The sequence below is a fragment of the Rhinopithecus bieti genome, unplaced genomic scaffold, assembly GCF_001698545.2.
Source record: "Rhinopithecus bieti isolate Rb0 unplaced genomic scaffold, ASM169854v2 scaffold_38728, whole genome shotgun sequence".
NCBI classification, from domain to species: domain Eukaryota; kingdom Metazoa; phylum Chordata; class Mammalia; order Primates; family Cercopithecidae; genus Rhinopithecus; species Rhinopithecus bieti.
Window position 1 is genome coordinate 145,305 of NW_016815936.1, and position 24,752 is coordinate 170,056.

At 39.8% G+C, this 24,752-nt stretch overlaps 1 protein-coding gene across 7 annotated transcripts in view; it reads left to right on the plus strand.

The window, feature by feature from the left end:
* The first annotated feature begins 8,440 nt into the window (after positions 1-8,440).
* The window catches only part of SMAD5 (SMAD family member 5), a 56,830-nt gene continuing 40,518 nt past the window's right edge, over positions 8,441-24,752 (plus strand). The window contains exons 1-2 of one of the 7 annotated variants that reach the window (XM_017854183.1): positions 8,441-8,580; positions 13,893-14,104. The gene's annotated coding sequence lies outside the window, so the exon portion shown is untranslated. The other 6 variants (XM_017854188.1, XM_017854185.1, XM_017854186.1 and 3 more) reach the window with 6 other exon arrangements.

The following is a 24,752-nucleotide window of genomic DNA, read 5'->3' on the forward strand; positions in this document are numbered from 1 at the left end:
TCCTTTATAAAAAGGAGAATGATAATGTTGGTAATTATGACTACATTGTAAGGTTATTGTAGCATTTTGTCAAATATAAAAGGCGTGTCTCTCTGTACTTTGCATAAAGTAAGTTCTTAATCAATATCAGCTATTTATGTGTGTGTGCGTGTGTGTGTGCATAAAGAGATGTCTTGTAAGATGTTCCATCAATGTATTGACCATGGTCATTTCTGATTCATGGGATTTTAAGTAATTTTTACCTTTTTTGAACTTTTTGCTACAATTTGAATTTTCTCAATAAACATGCATTATTTGTGTAAAAACTATAAAGCAATTTTAAAAAAATCCATACTTAGCAACGAAACATTTCAGATAATGTAGTTGAGTGGGATGCAACTTTACTTGTAACATCCTTTCCAATGATCAGACTGAAAAGTTAACCCTTCAGTGCTAAAAACTCTATTTCGGAAAAGCTCCTTGTTTTACATTTTCATAATTAAATGGTCTATTATAGGTGGGAGCTTTTTACAAAACAAGGAGTTCCTTAAAGGTAAGAAGAGTCTCCTCCACTGAGAATACATAGGCTTACAGCTTTGAAAGGATACATTTTTTGATTTTTAGTCTGGGAGTCTTCCAACCAGTGTTCATGGGTTTTGAAGACAGAAGACAACAAAACATCCCCCAGGAGACTGTTAGCTTTGCTAGGGTGGGGAAAGTATAATTCACCTTTGTATTCTCAGGGCTTGACACAGTGCCAGGCATGGAGTAGGTACTATATAAATATTTTTATATTGAATGAATAATTGAATGAATGAATGAAAACTTTAAGGGCTGAGTTTCTGCTTGGGAGATGGAGAGAGTCACACCCTCTTACATACTAATATTTGAATAGGAAATTTAGAAAAATTAAACGGGAGCAAAGTAATTTTAACTAGGAGCACACATAAGACCAAAATTGAAGTAGAAAATTCAATGCCCTTTTATTGAAGGCCTACAGCACATGAGGCCCTGATCTACGTGTTGAGGACAGTTGTGAAGAGGAGCTTAATTACAGTGGGGAATACAGACTTTGATCAAGTCATGACATGTGGGAGGTGAGTCCCAGCAGGGAAAGAGCTGGATGCTTTGGCAGCATATGATGGGGGCACCCAGTCTAGGTAGGGTGCAGTGGGGAAAGCAGACATGGCCAGGGAAGGCCTTTGTAAGAAATTGACATTGAAGTTGAGACCCACGTTTGATGAGAAGGAGCAAGAAGAGTCAAGAGTGGCAGGCAAAACATTTCAGAAGCTTCCAAGGTGGAGAGATAGAACAAGCGAGGTGACCACACATACAATGATCCTAATCTGGGGAAGAGTTTGAGATACGTGAGGAACAGAAAGAAGGTCAGTGTGAGCAAGGCACCTGCGAGAAGTGGGCCATGGCAGGGATCATGTCACTCAGGTTAGGGTCCATGTGGAGAAAGTCGGGGAGGAAGTTGGGATTTGATAGGAAGTGCAATGGGAAGATCTTGAAGAGCTTTACTGTGACAATAACCATAATCTTATTTATATTTTCAACATGGAATAGCTGTTGGGTGATAGAGGGTGTAGAGTGAGGCTGAGTGGAGGCAGAAGATAGTCCAGGTGAGAAATAAGGGTGACCTGGACTATGACCTGGGACTTTCTGTAGATAATAGACATAGAGAGAAGTGGATGGATTTGAGTTATGGTTTGAAGGTAAAACTGATAAGACTTGGCACTGGATTGAAAGCGAAAGGGCAGCCCTATTTAACTCTGGCTGTTCCATCTAACAGCAGCTATCCTTTCTCATCCCAGCACTCTCTCCCTCAATCTCCATTCATGGTTTTATTTTTCTACCAGGTACTTGTTACCATGGGACATATTAAGTTTTATTTGTTTTCTCACTATTAATAATCTGTTTATTACAGCTTTAACTTTTTTCTGTTTTGTTTAATGTTTTATTCCTGATGCCCCAAACATTCTTGATACATATTAGGTATTCAATAAATATTTATTGCCTTATTGAATAAGGGCATTAATTTAATAAATGAATAAGTAAATGAGGGTGAGACAACATAAGTGAAGAATGTTTTTAGTTGGCTATTGCTTCATAACAAACAAACCTAGAAGCTCCGTGGTGTACAACAACAGACATTACTTTTTCTTACTCTTGGGTCTGTGAAGCAGCTTGGGTAGCCGTGCTTCAGGCTTGCAGGTCTGTTAAGCTAGGCTCTGGACTGTGGGTTGGGATCCACTCTGCTCCACGTGTATTTTCATCTTCCTTTGACCAATGGCTACCTGGAGTCTGTTCTTCTAAATGGTAGGTGGCAAAAGCACAAAAGACCAAATTCAACTTCAAATGAGCAAGGAAGCATATTTCACCTTCTCGAGTGGAAGATACTGCATGGCAAAGGGTATGAATGTGTAATTCCACAACAGGGAGAGATTGAGGGTTAAAGACCTATAATCCAGTCTTCCATTATGACAGCTAGGTATGGCTTGAACAACTACATGGATGGAACTGCCATTTATTGGTATGGGGAAGACTGGAGCAGGAACAGGTTGGGGAGAGAGGATAAAAATTAGGAGTTCAAATTTTCACCTGATAAATCTAGTGAGACTGCTGATGACAGGAATCACAAGTGGTAGAAATGTAACTGGCTTAAGCAAAAGCAGAATATACTGGTGAATGTAATTGGGAAGTCTAAGGAGGATCTTCAGAGCTTCAGGTACAGCTGGATCCAGGGACTCAAAAATTTTTGTCAAGGATTTGACTTAGCTTCTGTTTCTTTGATCTGTTTCTCTCTTTTGGCTTCGTTTTCAAGCAAACTGCCTCCATATGGTGGTGAGATAGCTCCAGGCAGCCTCAGAGTCACCCTTAGCTTAGCAATGATAGTAAAAAGAAGGACTTTTCTCTCTCAACATCCATATATCAGTTTAAAAGATGATACTGTTATTTTGCTTATGTCATATGTCCATTTATCAACCAATCACACTGACCTGGGTAGCTGGGGCACTATGATAACCCTCCTGGGTCATGTGTCCATCCCTGGGGTAAGGTATCTTGTACTGTAGTTAATATAGTAAGGAAATGATATCACAAAGGAAGCAGGAAAAAGAGGATTGGGAGGTATCAGGGCAGACAAAATCCAAACTACTGCAGTCTGGTAGAGACGGTAAGAAGGTAGTTGAACTTACAGGTCTGGCATTCATTAGCCACGTTCAAGGTGGAACCAGAAATTTGGGAATTATCTATAACAGATGGTACTAGAGGCCTGGGAGTAAATAAGATTACCTATTGGAGTATGAAGAGAAGAGAGTTTATTGTACTGTAAAATGAATGCACATTTTATGTGACAAATAGATTTGCCAGTTCGTTCTTAGAAATTGCTGGCATATCAGGAGAATACATGTGTTTTTTAAAATAAACACCTGTATAGCACTTACTATGTGTCAGAAACTGTTCTAAGAACTTTGCAAGTCTGTATGCATGTAATCCTCATAATTCTGTTAAGTTGATACTACAGTTATACCCATTTTACAGATGAGGAACCTGAGGCAGACACTGGATTAAGAAACTTGTGCATAGTCAAACAGGTAGTGAGATAGTCAGTGTTCAAACGAAGAAGTCTGGCCTCAGAGTTCTCATGATTAAGACTTCATGTAGTTAAAGAGCTTCCTAGAGAACATGAAGTTTTCATCTCTTTCCCCTCTCCTCGATTCCATAACACTTTCAGATTTTCACCTGCTGCTCTGGATTTGTGGTGGGGTACACATGTGGTTTGGCTCATCTGAGACTATGTCTCTGAGATGAAAACTGAGAAGGTAGAACCCCGGAGGTTATTTGAGTTAACTTGGGGGGTGTTCGCCATCAGGAGAAACAGATGCTGTTTAAGTCAGGAAGAAATGAGTGTTCGCTCCAAGGCCTGCTTCAGAAAGCCTCTTTGTTTTATGACTCTGGGTGCAAGCAACCCTTTTAATTTTGTGTCTTGGATTCCAGCCATAGGAGGCCTTCTTTAATGTGGCAGATGGCTGGAGACAGGCAAACCAGGTTTCTACACTCTACATTAAGCTGCCTTCCCTAGAGAGGAGTCTCCTAATTATGTTGCTCTGAAAAAGAGAAGAAAAGATACCTTAAAATGGACACATTAAACTTACACCACGTGTAAAGTAACCACCGTCTTAATAAGCATCTGCAAACATGTGGAGGTCAAGAAACCTTCGAGAATCTGATGAAAGCTATAGGTTTTTCCTGCAGAAAATCTGTATGTAGGTATATACACAAAAATGTGCACATTAATTCCCGGGGGTGGGGTCACGGATTCTCTGATATCCATCCCTGAAGCTTCAAGGAGTCTGTGGCTGCCAGATTCCTGTGCTTTGAGTGGAGGCAGCTGTAATTCTTTTACTTTTTCTTTTTTCAATACATTATGATCTCAACTTCTGAGTTATGAAAATAAAGGGTCTGTGGATTATAAGGGAAGTGTTTCACACCAGAACACCAAAATTTTACTGGAAAAAAACTGCTTTCAAATATTGGATAAAATTACTTTTGCATATTTTCTGGTCAGCTTGGAAGCTTGGCTCATTCTGTTAAAGACTGACATGAAAGCTCTTCTGACAAACATGATGAACTTTTTCTTTCTGGATTGTGGGGTGTGCCTCTGCACATCATTTCCTTGGAACCTCACTCATCTCAGAACTCCTCAGTTGAGTTCTGGTTTCTGCACTGTTTCCAATATTAAGAATTGGGTGCAGTGGGCAGTCTGTCAATTAAAGAATAACACAGAATTCTCAGAATTTGGAAAGGAAGCTTTATTGTTTCCGAGGACTGTGCTGGAGGAGTCACACAAACTTCGCCATTTCTTCCTCTGATGTCCATTTGCCATGATTGTCTGAGGAAGGGAGAAAAAGTCTTTGAAGTGGCTACTAGGATCCTTTGCAGATCTCTGGGATGTCATTCACTCATGCTTCTATGGTGGGTGACTCCTAACATCATCACATTCTTCCAATTCTCCCAGTAGGGTATGCAGTAGTCACATAGGCAAAGCTTTCTGAGTTACAGCAAATTATGAAATTAACATATTTATTAAAGATTTTCAAACCAAAACCAATTTGCCTCAATTACCACACATTTTAAAATAAAAAATACAGAAATATTTGTAAATTATTCCAGTTCTTCATCTTCCATATATTGTCTCACCTTTCCCAAAAGTTGCCTCCTTCTTAGACCTGAAAAACTCAAGGTGGGAGTAGGTCATGGGCTAAACATTTAGGCTAGTTCTCTACATCAAATTGATAATATAAAGATTATTGAAGGCCGGGCGCGGTGGCTCAAGCCTGTAATCCCAGCACTTTGGGAGGCCGAGACGGGCGGATCACGAGGTCAGGAGATCAAGACCATCCTGGCTAACACGGTGAAACCCCGTCTCTACTAAAATACAAAAAAATAGCCGGGCGAGGTGGCGGGCACCTGTAGTCCCAGCTACTCAGGAGGCTGAGGCAGGAGAATGGCATAAACCCGGGAGGCGGAGCTTGCAGTGAGCTGAGATCCGGCCACTGCACTCCAGCCCGGGTGACAGAGCAAGACTCCGTCTCAAAAAAAAAAAAAAAAAAAAAAAAAAAAAAAAAAAAGATTATTGAAAAAATTCAAAAGAAAGGATCATTTCTTCCATAAACATCAACCCAACCCAAGAAAAACTATTTGGGATTTAAATCAGGGTTTCTTAACCATAGTAAAACTGACGTTTTGGGTTGACTAATTTTTGGTAGAAGGAGGCTGTCCTGTGCATTGCAGGGTGTTCAGGAGTGTCTCTGGCCTCCACTCCCTAGATGCTAGTAGCACCGCCCTCCTAGTTGTGACAACCAAGGACATCTTCAAACATTGCCAAATGTCTCCTGGGGGTGCAGTCACCCCTGGTTGAGAATTACAGGCCTAAATTGTACAGAAATGGGCTTCTCTACAAGTAAAGTAAAATTGAGTCTTGGAGTTGCTTTTATCTGGTCTTCTTGATCAGGTGAATGGCTGAACGAAAAAAGCAATTTGTCTATTTTGATGTCCCACTGACTATGTCGATCTGTTCAGATCATCCTGTTCTGCATTTGTTCTTAGATCCCATTTGATTGCCAAAAACAGGGACTTTCTTACTTCATTCTTATGGTTCTGGGATGCCTATTCATTTGCTATTTTATAATGTTTTTGACTATATAGATATTTAGTGATCCCTCTGACTTTCTATAGCCTTTGAGGTCTAGGTAATTTCTTAGACCTTCAGAAGGCTGCTGGTTTGGTACTAAAATCTCCAGTCCTCCCTTCTATGTTATCTCTTCCAACTTTAGACCTAAGCTGAGCTCAAACAGCAACTTGGAGAGGTTGGAGTCTCTGGTTGATTTGATCAGTATGTGGACACATAACTTAGGAAGCAAAACTGTTGGCTATGAGATTACATACGTGATTATGAAAAGGAATCTTGTAATCACAAATTCTTCTGACATATGTACAGTGACTGCAAAACAGCAAATAATTTGTTTTGGGAAGGATTTTACTGGCTGTTTGAAGTGAGGAGTATCTCTACCATACAAAATATTTAAACCAAATTGTTACGTCCTATAATGTTCAACAAAGCACTCTGCAAACACCAGTTCTGGAAAAAAAAAAAAAAAAAAAAAAAAAAAAAAAAAAAAACATATCCTCCAAGGCAGGATTATATGCACTTCTGGGAGTTGTAAACCCATGCAGGCTCCAGAAATATTTGCCTTCCAAGGGCTGGAAACTTCTGAATTAACAACAAATAATCAGTGAGTGTGACAAAGAGTTAAAGTACACAGACTTTACTTTCTCAAAGTTTATGATGTAGTAAAGAAGTTTAAGATGGAGACCTGAAATTGCAAACTGGTGGCCAGTAGGCTAAATCAGGACCATGGATTTGTTTTGTTTGGCTTGCATGTAGCTGGCCTCCAGAATGTCTAACAGAGTGAGAGGAAGGGGGCAGGGGGTGGGGGGTGGCGGGAAGGAGACAGGCAAAGAGAGAGAAAAATAGAAAGAAGTTGCTAAACAGATATAATTGAGATTTTCGCATAAAAATATAAATTTCCAGCTTTGCTTGAAAAATCAGAATATCTGCCAACACTGGGCCCTTATTCCCACATTTCCCTATGGTAACAGTTGGCTGGAATGAAATAGCAGTGACCCCTTTGGTCTCTGGAACTAGACATTCGTTCTCTGGTCTCTTCCCCCACTTCCCCTTTACTCTTTTACTAGGCCTCTGTCACCATTTGAGATGGCCACCCCTAATGCAGAGACTTCTGGAACATTTATTTAGTTTCTTCTCCATGGAAATAAACTTCTAGAGCCTGGAGCAAAATAGCAGCTGAGGCATTTGTGTGTCAGATGAGATGACCCTGGCTCAGGCCATGGAGGTGGCAATTGAGGTGTGAGAAATGGTCAGATTTAGGATATATTTTGAAGAAAGAGTTAGTAGAATTTCCTGATGGATTGGATCAGGGTGTGAAAGAGGATTCCAAAATGACTCCGATTTTGATTTTACTTATTTTAAAAGAAAACCTATAATAGAACATTGGAGAGCCAGTATTGACCTTTTAAAATAAAACAAAATATTCAAAAGCTTTTCTTACTAGCACTCTTCAAAGCGGGTTTGCTATGTGGTACCAATATTATATTCTGGGAAATGCTGACAGTTTTGGAAATTTGGAGGAAAAAGCATTGAGAAGAGCTCCAATTACTAAGAAAAGAGAATCCAGGAGATGGGGTGGTGTATATAAGCCTATGGATGGCATCTCTGCACCTCAGTGGCCCCACCTGTCCAGGGGCTGGGTCCCCACGGGATCTCCCTCCTCACAAGGAGGTGGAGAGGGAATGTGTCTTGAATAACTGGGGTTGCAATCCAGTGTATGGACAGTCCCACTCCTGGAACTCCAGGGTGGGCACTCGCTCCATTTCCATAGGCCCTCAAGGGTTCCAGGATTGCCCCATGGGAGGGGTTTCAGTGCTGCATCTAGTAGAAGCTGTAAGATGCTCAGAAACATGTTTTGAAGCTACTTTGCACAGAAAGACGATTCTTCATTCAGATTTGTATTACAAATCAATAAAAGTAGCTAAGTAGTATCTGAAGATGTTTTTGTTTACACTTTGTATATGACAGAAAATCTCCAGTTGTCTGTATCAAGGACAATTACTTAATTTATTACAATGTATGCTGATTTGGTTAGTGGAAGCTACTAGCGGCTACTGTGGTGGTGGTGGGAGCTATCTGACTCCCATTCCCAGGCCTGGCCATCAACGCGAAGGCTTCCAGCTGATCGGAAGTCGGCGTTGGCCGGCGCGGAGCCAGGCGCGCAGGATTCTTTCAGCCACCCGGGCAAGACACCCCTCCCTCGGTCCCGCAGCGGTCAGTAGTCCTCTGGCGCGCATGCGCCGACCCCAACGGGCGTCCTCCCGGGCTCCCTTTCCCTCCCTCCCTCATCCGGGTCCTGGGCAGGCGGGCGCCGTGCGCGTGTCCCGCGCCCGAGCTGCTAATAAAGTTGCAGTGAGGAGAAGCGCAGCGACGGCGTTGGGAGAGCGCGCCCAGCCGGCCCGTGAGTGAGTGAGGGTCCCCGGCACGCGCGGGCGAGCGGAACCAGGGGCTGCGGGCTCTTCCCCGGCGGACTCGGGCGGAGGCGGGGGCGTTCGGCTGCGGACGGAACTGAAACGATCCGGGGCCTGTCGGGCGGGAGGTAGGCCGAGTCCTGGCCTGCCGGGGTCCCGCCTGGCGGACACGGTGCGGCCCAGCGGCTGCGGAGGCCTCGCCGCCTGGCTGGGGCGTCCTGAGGCGGGGCCGGGGCTGGCCCTTGTCCCAGCCCCGCCGTTACCGCCCAGACTTTGGAGGGAGGCGTCTGGGACGCCCTGGAGGGGACCCCCTGACCCCGCTCTGTCCTGGGGAGCGGTTTGCTTTCCTAACTCGTCTGATGTACCACCCTCGATACACACCCCTGATAGGACTGCGGTTCTCGGCCGGGCAGCCTGGGCTGCTGCACTGCAAAGTTGTCCAATGGCTCGATAAATCCGTGCTGCCGTCGCTTTGTGTTTCAAAGATAAGGATCCGCGCTTATCGGTGGGAATTACACTCTGGGCAGTTGTGACCGGCTACTGCAATCAGCTGGTGGTTAGACCTGGTTTCCGCCACTTGCCATGTCAGTTTGCACCACTGCAAGGATTTCTTCTACTTCATGTAAACTCTGTGCTGCAAAGAGAATGCCAAAGCAGCGTCTTTTTGCCGTCATCATATTCAGTCGCTGGCCGGTTCCTATACTTTAATATCAGGGCTTAAATTAATATTCCAGTCTCTTCCCCTCCCCTTTTCCCCTCTCCCCCTTTCAGCCGCTGTTACTACGTGGAGTTTGGAGCCTAAGCTTTGAAAACTCCCATGTGGCGCGCCCTTCTTAAGTCTGAGCATGCTCAGTAGCCAAAACAGATTTTTTGGTTGCAGAACTCGGGCGAGGATAGTCGGGGTATTTGGACGTTTGACGGCTTCCTAACAGAATGTTCCGATTCTGGTGGTGATGGCATTGGAGAATGGAGCTTAGGCTAGCCTGTAGGTGAGGAATGGCTGAACACCCTGAGCCAGATCTTTATCTTGATTGTAAAGACAATGTTTCCTGACCAACTGGAGCTTTTGGGGGTGGTGTTGCGGGGGGACGAAGCAATTTTGGCTGCTTGTGCATTTAAATGGGTGTGGTGCTAAGTATATCTTGTTTACCTTATCTTTCTGTGGAAAAGTTTTGATGTCTAGGTTTGTCACATCATGCCTGTTGCCTAGCACTACCAAAAGAGTTCTTCTTATCTAGCAGCAGAGTGAATTAGTTTTTAATTTTAATTTGAAAGACAAAAGTTTGAAAACCTTAGTACCAGTAGGTTTAGTAACATTCCAAATAACTTACAATTTCTGCTAGATGCCAATGCAGTAGTGTCCGTTGTGGGGAAAGCAGTACCTACACTCAGTGTGACAGTTTCACATTTATTGATCCAAATATCGTTATGAAATTAGTGTTCCAAATTCCATAAGGAGCTATCTGCAGATGTGTAACAAATTATTTTAAACTTTTATTCCTTTGGTAACTATTAATATTTTTTTCTCTACGGTGAAAATTGTAAAAATACAAAACTTAGAAGAGACAATTTAACAAAACTTAATCTTCATAAAGGTTGTAGATATTGTGTTTAGATTTATAAAGTTTAATTTTGATGATTATTTGTATGATTGTTCTTATACATCTTCCTTTCCTTCCCTCTCCACATTGCTGCTCCCTCAGTCTTTTTTACATTGCTGCTGTTAATTTACCCATGTACCTTTGTTAAAAATACCTCATTCATCATTTTGTGCATTCCTTTCAGATCATAGCTGAAATAAGCAAGAAAAGTTAGATTAACCTTCTCAACTGACTTTTCTCTCAGGTTTTAAAGGCATCCACATGATATGGTCTAGTTAAAAGGAGGAAGAGAGCAGCAAACTGGAAAAAAAAGAATAAAATATTTTCGTAGGTTCTGTACAGATCTGGTAGTATTATCTGCGTGTCTGGTTCACTGTGGTAGGCGCCACAGAAATGGGTAGATTGATAATGTGTTGCATTTCTTTCCCCTCTGGCAAAGTCAGCTATTAATTTCAGTGGGAGACAGTGGCAGAATGTTGTTACTAATGAGGTTTGAATCAGATTGTTGTTTACTGTTGGTTATGTAACATGTTGCTGGGAGTATTATTAAAAGTTGCATTCTGTAGCAAAGTAGAGGCAAGTAAATTCTGCTTACCCTCTTCACTGGGTTTTAATTCTTGGCTGAACCTGAAGGCACATTAGACTACAACCATAATTATACCTGGGCAGCCTGTCTGTTTCCTGTTTTCATCATGAACCCAAACATTATGATTTGCAATGATGATCTTTTTTGTCCTTTGCATTGAACGGAGGCAGTGTGTTTTCTCCCTCTACTGAAAACAGATTTGTAACTTGGTCAAATTAAAGATTTTAGTGTTTTGAAAACTAGGCAGTAAAATACCAGTTTTTTATTTCTTAATACAGTAACTTAAATTGAAATACCATCTAAAAAAATCTGTTTCATATATATTCTTTGTATTTGTAAATTTTAATATTACTAGTACTTTGTAGAGTTAAGGAAACTTTTTGTTTATGACATATCAGTGTTTATTATTACCAGATGTATATGTTGGTCTAGGCAATGAGCCACACATCTGGGTGAATTTCAGAGCTGACTTGAGTACACTTGATGATATAGGTGTCTATTCTCTTGGTTTATCAGTCTTCTCTATTTTTATTTCTAGAGGGTCTATGTTCCTTGTATCTGTCTCTCTCTGTGTACACTAAACACAAAGAAGAAGGCAAATAGTTTATTTCTTCAGGTGTTACAAGCAGCTTATATGCTATGGTTTGCCAGTCTACTCATAAGGTCAAAGTCATTGAGTAAGATTCCCTTTTATAAGGGATACCAGTAGTCTGAGGAATGATTCTTATTTCTACCAGTCTGGATATTCTAGAGAAAAGAATACCTGGGAAGGTAGGGCCCAAGGAAGCTGGGGTGCAATATAGGGTGCTTTCCCATCAAAACAGATGATGAAGGACCCCTGGAAGCTGACCCGTGTCTTCCCCCTGCCCGACGGAGTCTTGCTCTGTCACCCAGGCTGGAGTCCAGGGGCGCGATCTTGGCTCACTACAACCTCTGCCTTCTGGGTTGGAGCAATTTTCCTGCCTCAGCCTCCCAAGTAGCTGGGATTACAGGTGCCCGCCACCACTCACGGCTAATTTTTGTATTTTTAGTAGAGACTGGGTTTCACCATGTTGGCCAGGCTGGTCTTGAACTCCTGACATACTTTGTTTTTTCCACTTCTGAAGTTGATAGAATAATAGTCATCGGAATTTGCAGTTCATTGGTGTTGTCATACACTATTTACCTCTAACCAGAACTCTGAATCTGAGAAGTACGTTTACTAAATGGGAGGTCAAGATTTAGAACTCTTTTGGAAGAATTGTTAAAAACTAGATTGTTGTTAAGACTAATCTCATAGGCCACCTTCATATTCTAACAGCCTTTGTTGTTTTCCAACTTGGAAAGATGGGGTAATTACAGAGTTCTTAGGTTTTTCATAAATTATCAGCTAGTTCTGGGCTATTTATGTGAGAGTGTCTCTCTCTGTAGCCCAGGCTGGGATTCAGTAATGTGGTCTTGACTCACTGCAATCCTGCCTCCCGGGTTCAAGCGATTCTCCTGCCTCAGCCTCCGGAGTAGCTGGGATTATGGGCACCCACCACCACATCCAGCTAATTTTTTATATTTTTAGTAGAGATGGGGTTTCACCATGTTGGCCTGGCTGGTCTCGAACTTCTGACCTCAAGTGATCTGCCCTCCATGGCCTCCCAAAGTGCTGGGATTACAGATGTGAGCCACTGTGCCTGACTGGGCTCTTTATTTACTTTTGATTTTTTTTTTTTTTTTTTTTTTTGCCTTGGGCAGCTAGGTGGGGAAGTTTTTGGTTCAATTCTAGTAGAGTGGTGTTTTCAGTGACTTTTCTTTCTCCTTTTACTGTATCCTAACTTGGTTGAGATGATATTTTGCAGAAAGAGTTCTTTATTAAGTCAGTTCTGTATGTGCAATACTATAATTGTAATTCACTTTTGGAAGCTAGTTATTAACATACATTTTGTAAATAGGTTTTGCTCTTGAATTTTTTGGGATCCCCCCTCATCTCTTCCTATAGCATATATGTAATTTATAGGCTGGTACTCTATAATAAAGTTTGAAAATGACTTGACCTGTTAAGATTTTAGCAGGGTTTTTTTCTTTCGATATCCATATATGTTGTTTTGTTATACTGAAAATAATGTTTAAAAACTAGTGTCCCATTCCCACCTTTTCTCTGATCATAGCAACTGGAGTCTTGGGAGGAGTCTTACATTTTTCAAATTTAACTATGATCTCAGAATATGGCTGGTGTTTTCAAGGCAAGTTTTGTTTTGTTCAGTTTTGTTTTCATGATGTGTTAGGATCTGCCTAGGATCCTATCTGGTAGGCTGTATAACTTGAGATCTAGTTATTCTGGTTTGTGTGTTCCCAGGAAGAGGGAGTTCTGAAAAAATATTTAAAAGCCAGTCTTCTTCTATTCTTCTTAGTCACATCTTCTGCCCACTTGTCTACTCATTGACCATTTCTTATTCTTTGGAGTTGAAAGTGTAAGTTAAGTGAATGGTGACACTAGAGCTGAAAAGGTAGCCAGAGCCATGTTTATTCCCTTTTCTTCAAGCAGGGAACTTGAACTCTGGGTGCACATGAACTATCTGGAGAACATCTTCATAATGCACTGTAATATATGTCGTGTACACAGGTTAGCTCTTTGTGCTCCAGAGACACATTTTACAGTCATGATTTGGTATCTGCACTTGATGGTTTTATAATTTAAAGGAAATCACTACAAAGATTGACCAGCTCTGTGTCTGTTCCTGTGCCTACACGCCTGTACAAGCATACTCAAACACATCTGGTAGCAATGTAGGAAATCTTGCAGGCTCTGTGAGGGTGAGTGATACATTTAGATCAGGGTCTGTTTAATAAGGGGACTTAGGGGAGCAGGTGAAGCTTAAAGAATGATTAAAAACTGGGAAACAAAAGTCTGGCTGTGGGAGATAATAAAGTAGAGAATTCTGTGGGCACAGAGAGAATAGGCAAGAAGATTATGCAGTGACAAGTACTGGGAATCATGAGTTCAGCTCCTGAAGGGCTTTGAAATCGGCTATGAGAACTTCTGATGTCTTTGGAAATCGGGAGCCACAGTTGAGGAAAGTGGTGATTTAAATGTTTCTCTGTGAAAATAATTTTGGCGCCCGTGTAATTGTATCCTCTCTTTCTTGTAGATGTTCCTGTAAAGAATAGGATTTCTGAATCTAGAAGAGCTGTGAGCAGACATGCTTTTGGTTTCCTTTTCCTCTCTGCGTGCAGTTGTGAATGTGGCTTACAAGTTTTGTAACAGTTGTATACCTGGATCTAGGGATGGTTTGACAGCGATGGTGGTGGTTGTCTACTTGCTGACACTTGGTGAATACTATTGATAATTAGAACCACAAGGGTAAGAGATTTTTAAAGCTTTACCCCACATCCCCCCTGCCCCAAAAGTTACCCTTAGGTTGTATGTATGCAGGTGTCTTTCTTCCATTGCAGGGGATCTTGAGCACCTTGGTTCTCAAGCCTGCTGCGTGGTCCGAGATTCTTGTTAAAAATGTGGGCGATAAGGCCCTCTGCCAAGCCTAGTGAATCTGAATTTTGAGGGCTGGTTCTAAGGAATTTGTTTATTTAAAAACCCATGTCCGATTCTTTTATACAGGTTTGAATTAGAATGCGATGGGTTGCGACCCATATGGGCATTTATTTTCATGGGATGATGTGCTCAGGAGATTTTGTTTTGGCCAATAGTGTTGAGGAAAATTTGGGGAATTGGTTTGCTTGCCTTTTTATTTCAGATTGAAGCAGTTATAGAGATCTTGGAGCAGAAAGTGAAGGAGTTGTTTCTGTGAATTTACTTTAGAAATCTGGATATGAGCTCTGTGTGTGTGTGTGTGTGTGTGTCTTTATGTCTGTATGTGTGTCTGGATGTATGTGTGTCTCGGGGAAGGTATTGAAGTCAGTTTGTGTGGGCGTTTATTACGAAAGTTGGTCAGGATGTAGTACTTCCATGACCTGAGGTAAGAACGGGACTTTTGGGTTATTGATTTAACATGAATTCATTTGAAATAGAAGCCTTGTGAAGCTTACCAACATTTTATTGTATGGTTAATGTGTATAAAACTTAACCCTGAATCTTCCTTTAGCTTTCTTATCTGCATTTTCCAAATCAGTTGATGTCAAACCCCATTCTTCCAATTGTCCAGACTGATACCTTGGAATCATTGTTAACTCCTTTGTTCTCACACACCCCATGATCTCCTTCATCAGGAAGCTTACTGTCTTTCATATGTCTGCTGCTTACCACCCCACTGCTGTCACCCTGGTCTAAGCCATCGTCATCTTTCCCTCCTCCCCTAGATTACTGCATCTCTGAACTGGTCTCTCTGCTTTTATCATTGCTGTCCATCCTTCCTCCTGCTTATTCTCAGCATACCAGCCAGGATTTGTTTATTTATTTTGAGACAGAGTCTTGCACTGTCACCCAGGCTGCAGTGCAGTGGCGCGATCTTGGCTCACTGCTACCTTGACCTCCTGGGCTCAAATGATCCTCCCACCTCAGCCTCCCAAGTAGCTGGGATCACAGGCATGTGCCACGGCACCTGACTAATTTTTAAATGTATTTTAATTTTTTTTTTTTTTGTAGAGACGGAGTTTTACTATGTTGCCCAGGCTAGGCTCAAACCCCTGAGCTCAAGTGAGCTTCCTGCCTCGGCCTTCCAAAGTACTGGGATTACAGGCGTGAGCCACCACACCTGGCCCAGGATAACTGTTATTTATTTATTTATTTTTTGAGACAAAGTCTCACTCTATCAGCCAGACTAGAGTGCAGTGGCTCAGTGCAACCTCTGCCTCCTCTGGGCTCAAGCAATTCTCCTTCCTCAGCCTCCCAAGTAGCTGCGATTACAGGCATATACCACCACACCTGGCTAATTTTTGTATTTTCGTAGAGATGGAGTTTCACCATGTTGGCCAGGCTGGTCTTGAACTCCTGACCTCAGGTAATCTGCCCACCTCGGCCCAGGATAATTCTTTAATAATGTAAGTTGAGAACTATCATGTCTGTTCTCAGAGCTCTCCACTGAGTCCTCAATTTCGTTAGACTACTGTAAAAGCTAAAGCCTTTATATCCAGCATGGCCATTCTGGCTCTCTGGTACCTCTTTGACCCCACTCCTTACCTTTTCCCCCTTGTACACTGTATTCTCAGGCTATACTGGTCTTCTAACTCCTTAAGTATACCAGACATGCTCTTACCTTAGGATCTTTGCATTGCCTGTTGCCTTTACCTGTAATGGTTTTCCCCCAGATACATGCCTGTTGGCTCACTCTTTTATATCCTTAAAATTTCAACTCAGTTGGCACTTTCTTGGTGTGACCCAGCCCAGCCACCCTGTTTAAAATTATACCTTTCCTCCAGGACTTCTTGCCCACCTTCCCCTGTTTTAATTTTTCTCTATAGCACTTTTCACCTAACAAACATACCGTTTACTATATCTTGTTGGCCTCCTCCTGCTGGAATATAAGCTAAACGAGGACAAGTGTTTTGGTCCCTTTTATTAACTTCTATATTCCCAGCTCCTAAAATGCTACCTTAATAAATACTCTTTTGGATGAATGACTTGAATGAATTTAACAAGTTATTGTAATGTATGCGGTACTGTTTTTTAAAGATTATATTCTAGTGTGAGAGACAGAAATAAAGTAAATGAACAAATTATTGTGAATCAGTTAATACTGTGATAAAATGAACATAGTATTGGATTAGAGATTAGGGAAAATCTACTTTATATAGGATTACAGGGTGATCAGGGAAGGTATCTGGGATGAGACCTAAAGCTGAGACTTAAATAATGATAGAGCTAAATATTAGTGGCCAGGGATTAAGAAAAGTGGTATAAGCAGAAAATGGCATTTGTAATATCTGAGGTTCAAAAGACATTCCAGTATAGGAAGATAAATGCTTTTGAAGAATGAATTCTTACTAATATTTATTGGGAGCGGGAATAATGCTTCTGGAGTTTTATTTCATTGTTTTGAGGAGCAACAACTCATTTGTAGTAAGAGGACACACTGTGAAAAGTGCTAGATATCTGGATTACATGCCCTTCCTTTGTCTCTCTGTGTTTCTGTAATAACTTGAGTGTATCTCATTGTGCTTACATATAGGGATATAGTTTGATATCTGTCGTGCTACGTTATTCTGTGAAGGGAGATTCTTTCCTGTTTGCATTTTTGCTATTCCCACTGTTCACTCACATAGTACCTTTGTATGGGACTTAGAAAAAGGCCTTCTCATTTATTTATTCCTTCACCCCTGCCCGGTCCTGATAAAGCCCCGCATGTCCTACAGTGTCTGCTAGATAGTAGGTGCTCAATAAGTGTTTAATGATTCATGGCTATTATAGCTGCTGAGTCAGTTAATGCACATGTACTTAAAGAAGTAGGTGTACTTTATGATAATCATTTCTGTATTTCTGTTGATTTACCTAGAGTCCTATAGTTACGGAAGTATTTGTACCTAGTTTCTGATTTGATTTTTCTTAGTTTCAACCTCCAAATTTGTATAACCCCAAGTATATTAGAGCGAATTGTTTTGAAGCATGAATGACTCATGATAATGTGAATCCTCTCTTTAGTAAGGGTTCATAATATGGCTGAGGTATAGCTGCACTTTAGTTTTGAAACCTGTTTTTCCTCTGACTCTACAAGAAATAGGTTTACTTTTAAAAATGTAGAATTGGATGAAGCAGAAAGTGAAAAGTACACCTAACCCCACCACCAGAGCTAATATCACATCCCCTTTCTTTCATTAGACAAATATTTATTGAGCATATGTATCACTAGGCTTACAATGATGAGTGAAAACAGATACAGCTCTTCTTGTGGAATTTACATTCTTGTGGGGACAGACTGGAAAGGTAAATGTAAAAACATAGGTGTGGTAAGTGCTACAAAGTAGGAGTGTGTGATGCAGTAAGCATATAAGAGGGGGACTTCTTGCCAGGGTGGTTGGGGAAGACTTCCCCGAAGAAGGGATGCTTGAGCTGAAAGAGGGGTGAGGTGTGTGTGTGTTTTGTAATGTGATAGGTTCATTTATAATTCATGAGATACCATAATTTTATAAGGTTTTCATTTATGGCTGAGGTACCACTGCATCTCTTTTGATTTACTAGTGACATTCTGTGTTGTTCAATCAGCGATTGCAGTTTTTCAGAAGAATCAGGGAACCTCACATACACAGGAATTTCTAAATATTATTACCTTGGTTTTCTTTCTAGCTTTGAGGTCATTTCTCTAAGAAATGACAAAATACATCAATAAAAGGGTATTATCAAGTCAAGTCTTCATAAACCAAAGGTATACTATGAAAGGCCAAGATAATAGCAGATAATGTGTTCATAGCTGTTAAGTCCCTCCAGTTCCTAGTGTAAGAAGTAGCATACATTCCTGTCTGTTCAATTATTGGCTCTCTGTGCTTGGTGTACATTTTTTTAAACTCAATTTTAATGCCCTATTTCTGTTGGCTATCATATGGAAATAAATCTAGGATAAAACTAAGTGATAGGTTAAATGGCATATGAAATTCTTTATAGCACCTGTTCTTTTTTCTATTACTCTCTAAGATCTTACAGAGATTACGGGTAGTGTCTTTTAAGCCTGAGTTCCTAGCATAGAGTATTCCTGACATACACTAGTGGGCACCCAATAAATTTTGAGTAAATCAAATATCTCCTCTGTCTAATATCAGAGTTCATCTCTCCAATTCATATGATCCTCAAAATCTACGTATTTATTCCTTTTTTCCTTGAGCTTTTCTCTTCTTCCACTTTCCAGTTATACTGTTCTTTCTGTTCCATGTATGTACTCTAAATACCTCATAAACCAGAGGTATACTATGAAAGGCCAAGATAATAGCAGATAATGGATTCATTATCTGAGTCTGAAAGTGTTTGATCACTCAGATTTAATTCCATTCATTCATACGGCAGTTTTGATGAAAATTGACTGTCTCGCCTAACACAAATTGTCCTGTGGGTTTCCTAATGGGATTTTAGATTTAGATTTTGGGGGATTCTCTGGCTTTCCAGCTAGAAGTAGAAATTTCCCTGAAAGGTTTCATGGACACTGTTCAGTTTAGTTTGTGTTTTTCTTTTATGATGCTCATGGTTAGCCCATTCTGAATTATTGTAACAAGGCTTGGCTTTTAAAGAAAAGGCTGTTTGACACTTAACATTCTGAAAGTTTGGTTTAATACGGCCCTAGTAAGAGCAAAAAAGAGAAAGCAGAATTTGTCTTCTCTTCCTGATTATGTTATTGAAATAAGACTAACATTTATAAACAACTGGTTTACTAATAGGTTTCTATGGAGGTTTATTGCAAAAGAAAATAGCTTGATGATTTAAGTTCTTTGAGGCCTATTGACTTTTTGGTTTTCTTAGTAACTAAATATATTACCTCTATATCTTTAGATATATATTAATATATCTTACTATATTGGTATATATTAATATATATTATTCCCACTGGTGTACTTTAGGATAGGTATGTTAGGTGACTGAAGATGAGGATTACAGAGGTGCAAATAGAATCTGCTCAAAAGCCAGATTGTCTAGGGCATTATTTCACCTATGTGGACTGTCAAATGCATCTTCCCTTGACTTACTAGAGAACTCAGAAGTAAGCAAGCCCTGGAGCACCTGAAAGTGCCAAGGATACAAGTCATGTATTATATGCTAATTAGGTTCTTTTTGAGACAGAAGGAAAGTTCATTTTCTTTAGGTAATTTGTCAAGTTTCTCCAAAAGCAACACTGAGGAATATAGGAGAAGCTATGAGAAATACAGAAAGAGAAAAGAAAAAAAAAGAGTTAAAAGAATGAGAACAAAGGAAGGGGGTTGAATGACAGATACTGGTGGCAAGTGATGGGGAACATCAGAAAGGACTTTGAGAGAGGAAAAAAGAAAAAGCTATTGTATTTCTTCTAAGATGTACTTTTGTTTTTCACCTCATACCATAACAGTAACTGTCATACAGTTAATGGCGTCTGAGTATTGCTTTTGGCCAGGTGGCAGTTTTGATCTAGTTGTCATTGTACAGGCATAGCTCTGACTTGCTGTTTCTGTTGCTGTCATTTCAGTCTCAGTGTGGACATTGTTTTAACTTATGTTGAGTAATTGCCACTTAAAATATTTTCTTAGTTGTTGTTTTCACATCTTCATTTACGTGCTCTAAGAACACCAAACAGGCACCAGTATCAAAATTTGCAGGATGGTTGTCAGTGGCTTGAAAGACGGTCCTGGAGCAATGTCAGAACATTCTTCATACTTACATTGTTGATGGCAGAAGGATGATACTGTGAAGAAAAATTTTAAGTGATAAGAAAGCATTGGCTGGGCGCGTGGCTCACGCTTGTAATCCCGGCACTTTGGGAGGCCGAGGTGGGCGGATCACGAGGTCAGGAGATTGAGACCATCCTGGCTAACACGGTGAAACCCCCATCTCTACTAAAAATACAAAAAATTAGCCGGTCGTGGTGGCAGGGGCCGGTAGTCCCAGCTATACTCGGGAGGCTGAGGCAGGAGAATGGCATGAACCCGGGAGGCGGAGCTTGCAGTGAGCCGAGATCGCGCCACAGCACTCCAGCCTGGGGGACAGAGCAAGACTCCCCCTAAAAAAAAAAAAAGAGAGCATTAAGCTGTTTAATTTGCAGCTTTTTCTTCCTTCAGGGTTCATAAAATAATGCAGACTCTTAAAGTACATGACTGTATGTTTGTTGAAATAAAGGAGTCCAATCATTTATTTAAAGTCCTCAGCCTGATAGTGACAATGTTCATGATTATTACAACAATAATAACTACAGTTGCCCTTTATTGAGTATGCACTGTGTACTGAGTTAAGTGTTTCTCACTTAATTCTCGGAACCTTTTAGGGCTGTGGTATTCATGATACAAAATAGGAAGAAATGGATATTTTGGGTGTAAGTGCTAGATCCAGAATTTGAACCCAAGTTTATTAGGCTTCAAATCAGGTGCTATAGCTCCTTATCCTGGTAAATAAAATATTACTTTGTGAAAGACATAGAAGTTTTTATGCTTAAGATAAAATTGTCTCCCTTCATCCTTCTCCCCAGAAGGTCATATGCTGACTTCCTTTTAGCAGCCTTTACATCTTTAGGTCAACTGCATTCTGCACTGTGTATCATAGATAGATATGGGCACATTTCAGTTGTTCTATTAATTTGTAACTATTTAGAGTTAGTCTGGATCTGATTTATATTTCAACTGTTTATTATCTAGCTTAGTGCCTTGCCTTTTATAGGCACTCAGTAAATATGTGTTGTATAAATAAGGCTATAATAAGAGGGAGCTTAAGTTTAGCACTGGTTATTATGTATATTTGTGCCTCAGTAGACTCTGAAAGCATTTAGAAAAGGAGTATAGAGGACCAAAATTTAGCTGTCCAGTAATCTGTAATGTGTAAAGACTGTAGTTGCTAAATACAGTCTTTTGGGGTTTTTCTCTATTATTGGAGTAAGTGTAGAGATGATGTAGAAATGGGGTGTTAGACACATAGCTGATTTAAATTGAAGATGGATGTTCTCAGTGTTTCTAAATTTGTTTTATTTAGTGAAAGGCAAAGGGGCATGAAAATTAAATCAACTTTTCAGGAAAGAGACTCATAAAATTTTCAGAGGTATTGCAGCTTCACTTGTGGCTTGTGTAGCATGTGCTAATATATGCAAATCAGAACGTATTTTATTTTTTGTATACATAATGAGAAATTTTTTCATAACTGAGTACTTATGTGAGGATACTAAAGTAAATCTATTGCTGTAACCCAAGCTGTCTGATTGTTTTATTTCAAATTGTGGACCAAGGTGTTATTTTGAATATGGTATAGTCTGCAGAAAAGACTATAGGACAAAACGCATCCATTATATGGGTACTATAAAGAAGTTTTAATCTCAGTTTAGCAATTTTACTTTTACTATAGGTGGTTTAGTTCCTTCAGAAACCTAGGTGTTAAATATTAAGAAAATAGATGAGTGAAATATGATAGCACCATTAAAGGCATTTAAAAAAAATCTATATATTGGGGTGAGGGAAGGGCAAATGCTTGTGGTGTTAAATGGAAAATGCAGAATACCAAGTAGTATCATGGTATATCCTGTTATGGGCAGTTGTGGGCAAGACTATATATATGCAGAGGAAACAAATATAAGCATACCATATGTTAATGGTATGATTATTGGTGAGTATACTTAGGAAAAATATTTTTTAAGGAAAAACATTTTTTAAAAAGTGATACATTGTCTCATCATTTCTGAGATCATTGTGTTCTAGTGATAAGTGTGCTAAAAATGTCCTAATGATAATTAGAAAGGCTTTGGAGTAAGACCACCATAAAATATATATATATTTTTATGCAGTGGTAGTAAGCATATAGATAAACCTTTCATTCCTGCTGATTGACCTAGCACAAACCTGAAAAGGTTGGGTTAAAGTTGATAGGTTGATGACATACATTAAGTGGTATAAAAATAAGTTTGAAAATGCGCAAATTAAGCTGGATTATTCTTGATCCCTTAAACTGTACAATCTTATGATAATATTTAACAATTTGAATGTTTTGGAGAAGTCAAGGGAATATGGAGAACAATTAGAGACCTTTAAGGGAAGAAAATTCCTTGGCAGGCGGCTTTCTTTTTAGGAGGCAGTGTGTACAGTGGTTAGGAATATAGATTTTGCAGCTGGACTGCCAGGGTTCAATTCTCAGCTCTGTTTCTTGCTATCTGTATAATTAAGCAAGTTGCATTTAATTTCCGTTTGCCTGTTTTCTCATCTGTAAAATGAGAATAATGGAATTTACTTTATATGGCTGTTTTGAAATTTAATGATTTTTGGTTTCTAAATGTAAAGTCCTTAACAGTACTTGGCATAGTGAGTGCTCAATAAATGTTAGTGGTTTATTATTATTATTACCATTATCAAAGGAATATTATGATTCCTTTGCTTAAGCAATTGATTTTGTTTTAGAAAGGAAGCTGTTGAAATTATTGAAGTACCTGTTGCTATATTCTAAGAAAGTAAAATGTCCAGACATCTGCCTCTGTAAGTAGCCTTTTAAGATCATTCATGCCCCTCTGTTTCTTTAGTCAGTAACAATGCAGCCCATATTTTATGCCTTCTATAGAGAATTTCATTTAAAATGAAACCACTGAAAATTGTAGACCACCATTTTATACTAAATGGTGAGTAAAAGGTCTGATTTTATCTTGAAGAATGAAACTAAAATTCTAGGAAAATGTTAGCTTATAGTAACTGTAAACATGCACAAATTGTTATAATGAACAAATAATGGATCAAGTGTGAATGGATAAACAATTTTTCCCACAAAATAATTCGGTATCATGATATGGCAGTCTTTAATTTGACATTTGTGGCATTAGCTTTAAGTTGTTTTTTTTTGCAAAAATATAAAAATGTATATACATTTTTTCAAGGACCTCTGTTAATTCTTTGATAGTCAAACTTTTCTTACCCACCCCCCAACAAAGAATGTCTTGCTTAACTGATTACTATAAAAGTGGTAGATTCTCCAAGCTCAGTGTTCCTCATTCATGCATCAAGACTACAAAAAAGCACAAACTAATACATAGAAAACATGGAGAATCTTATAATACTGAAGGAAAGATTACATGTTATTCCTTCTGTACAACATTTACAAACAGGCAAAACTATACAAGACATCACTTTATCCCCATGGGTCTTGGGGACAAACAAAACCTCAAATATGTTGATACTTATGCTGCTTGCTGTCCCCTGAGTAACTGAGTCTCTAACCCAGGAGCCTCATGTCCTTTGGCAACATCCAGAAGACAGTAACAGACTAACTTGTAAGTGGAGTAAAATTAAATCCTAGATCCTACATTGTTTGCCATCATTTTTATAAACTTTGGAAATCTTGGAATTTTTGCAAAATCTGTAGTCTCACTCATGGTTCATGAGCCATTATGGTGAGGGAGACACTTGTGAATAGGGATTGATTTTATAAGTGATCAGTCACAAGTATGTTTTAAAATATTTTATTTTATTTATTTATTTTTTTGAGGCGGAGTCTCGCTGTGTCGCCCAGGCTGGAGTGCAGTGGCCTGATATCAGCTCACTGCAAGCTCCGCCTCCCGGGTTCACGCCATTCTCCTGCCTCAGCCTCCCGAGTAGCTGGGACTACAGGCGCCCGCCTCGTCGCCCGGCTAGTTTTTATTTTAGTAGAGACGGGGTTTCACCGTGTTATCCAGAATGGTCTCGATCTCCTGACCTCGTGATCCGCCCGACTTGGCCTCCCAAAGTGCTGGGATTACAGGCTTGAGCCACCGCGCCCGGCCTAAAATATTTTTTAAAATTGAAATAATCATATAGTAAAGCACACAAATTTTAAGTGTATAGTATAGCTTAATGAACTTCTGCATATGTAGAAGTTCATCTTCTACATATGCAGAAGTCATCTGTAGAAGTCATCTTCTACATATGCATGTCATCATCACCCAGATCAAAATAAGGAAAATTTCTAGCTCCCTAGAAGGCTGTCTCATGACCCTTTTAGTACTCTTCTGACCTTGATGGCATAGGGTAGTTTTGCCTGTTTTTAAATGTTGTGTAATCTTTCCCTCAGAATATATGAGAATTCTCCATGTTTTACATATACTAGTTCTTTCTGTAGCTGTGAAGTATTCCATTTTGTGAATTTATTACCAGTATTTACCTGCTCTACTGCTGATGAATATTTGGGTTCCAGTTTGGGGCTATTATAAATAAAGTTGTTAGGAACATGTACTTGTCTTTTGGTAGACACAACACTCATTTCTGTTGGATATATACCTAGGAATGGAATTGCTGGGTCATAGGGATCTATGTTTAGCATTAGTGGATACTGTCAAACAGTTTTCTAAAGTGACTGGACTAACGTGTATTCCTACTATCAACATATGAGAGTTCCAGTTGTTCTGTATTATCATGAACAGTTAATCTTTTTTTTTTTTTTTTTTTTTTTTTTT